We start from the raw sequence: 1,890 nt of genomic DNA, 5'->3' as shown, positions 1-1,890 counted from the left end.
TATGCAGGCAATTCAAAGCCAGCTAGTCCAAACGACCTTTTAAGCGACTTTGTCGAAGAATGTTCCTATCTTATTGAGAATGGTCTTGAAATAGAAGGTAAGAATTTTGAATTTATATTTAAGGCCGTTGTTTGTGACACACTAGCACGTGCTTTTCTTAAGTGCACTGAGGGACACCCTGGTTTTTATGCATGTGAACGGTGCGAAATAAAGGGAATGTCCGTCAGCGTATCGAAAACCAATCCAAGAAGTAAAGTCCGAGTATATCCCGAAATTAACTGCAAACTTCGCACTAAAGAATCTTTTGAGAGAAAATTAGTTCACAAAATCGACAATTACTATCGCAGCTTTTACTTCAACTCTCTGAGGCAGTGCCAAAGGAATTCCAAAGAAACACGTTCGCGTTAGATGGCCTCGCCAATTGGAAAGCTACGCAGTTCAGATTTGTTCTCTTGTAGGCTGGTGCCATTATTCTTCGAAAAGTCTTATCCCCAGAAATGTATAAACATTTTCTCCTTTTATACACAGCTTGCAGAATTTTATTTAATCCGGAATTAGCTGTTCCAAAAGTAAATTATGCTGAACAGTTACTTCGACAATTTGTATCGGAAATGCCACAGCATTATGGAATCTCATCACAGGTGATAAATATACATAATTTAATTCATGTGGCTGATGATGTTAGATATATGCAAGCTCCTTTGTCTGAATATTCGGCTTTGCTCTTTAAAAATTATTTAGGTGAAATCAAAGCGCACGTGCGAACGCCCAAAGGGGTAGTGTGACAAGTCTTTAGACGATTTTCAGAAACAGAAGGGTCAACTGCGAAAGCCATGTATCGATATCCAGTGTTAAGCGAGCCAGCTTTAAACACGAACAACTCTAGAGACTCCTTCAGTCACTATGAAAGCGTGAAAATAAAAAAATATTTGTTGCTACTACTTTTCCCAACAATCTAGTACAATTGAAAACCGGCGAATATTTTTAACTGACAGAGATTATTGCGCGCACAAACCGAATTCATTTGAATAATTATTTTATGAAAGGGTTTATCATATCAAGAACAAAAGACGTTTTCAAAGAGCCAATGAAGTCTGATGAAATAGGAGTTTCAAAAGTTGTAGAAATGCCATTCATTGATAATACACCTGCAAGAATTTTTAGCATGAAAAGAATTCATAGAAAATGCATTTTAATATCTGTAGCAGGGAAAAAATATATTGTTAGTATGTTGCATTTATAGAAATGTCAATGTGAAACTAAAGAAATTAAAACAATAATCAATACATGAATTTAAAATCTTATCCATTTATTTTTGAATATTATAAATCTTTTTGCAAAGTGTTATATTTTCAATAACTGGTAGTGTATAAACATTTGTAAGCAAGTAGCGCAATTAAAGAAAAGTACACTTAAAATTATTTTTTGTTTTACTCATGACTTGCAGCTGCTTCTCTCATTTTTCTGTCACCGTCTCGATCTGGCGCGCCAATTAGCCATTGACTTATTCGTTTACCAATGTCCTTGTTCGTTTCTTCAATACCGAAGCGGTTACGCAAAACGTCTGAAAAATTGATAGAGTGAAAAAGTATCACAAATATGCATTTGAATAATAATGTCTTCATTTAATTAAAATTAAATTTTAGGAAAATTCCAATTGAAATAGGCCCGTCGTTAAAGTTTGACGCCGGCAAATTTCTTTTTTAATGAACGAAAAAAATTTGGCCCCTCTTTTAGCCAAATGTTTATTCTGATTAAATATAACATTATATTGGAAAATTATATATATGAATGTAATATTAGGAAAATACTTGAAATACTTGTCATGTTCTAAAAATTTAATCCAAAAAGGACGAGGAAAATTTTTTATGATAATAAGATTTTTGTATA

General features: G+C 33.5%; 1 protein-coding gene across 2 annotated transcripts in view; it reads left to right on the top strand.

Annotated features, from left to right (window-relative positions):
* The first annotated feature begins 72 nt into the window (after positions 1-72).
* The window catches only part of LOC117172851, an 8,143-nt gene continuing 6,325 nt past the window's right edge, over positions 73-1,890 (top strand). The window contains exon 1 of one of the 2 annotated variants that reach the window (XM_033361104.1): positions 73-97. The gene's annotated coding sequence lies outside the window, so the exon portion shown is untranslated. Of the gene's footprint in view, positions 98-512; positions 642-1,890 lie in introns of those variants that run through there. The other variant, XM_033361105.1, reaches the window with a different exon arrangement.

The sequence above is a fragment of the Belonocnema kinseyi genome, chromosome 5, assembly GCF_010883055.1.
Source record: "Belonocnema kinseyi isolate 2016_QV_RU_SX_M_011 chromosome 5, B_treatae_v1, whole genome shotgun sequence".
In the NCBI taxonomy this organism is placed as follows: domain Eukaryota; kingdom Metazoa; phylum Arthropoda; class Insecta; order Hymenoptera; family Cynipidae; genus Belonocnema; species Belonocnema kinseyi.
This window is presented reverse-complemented; position numbering and strand designations above follow the sequence as displayed.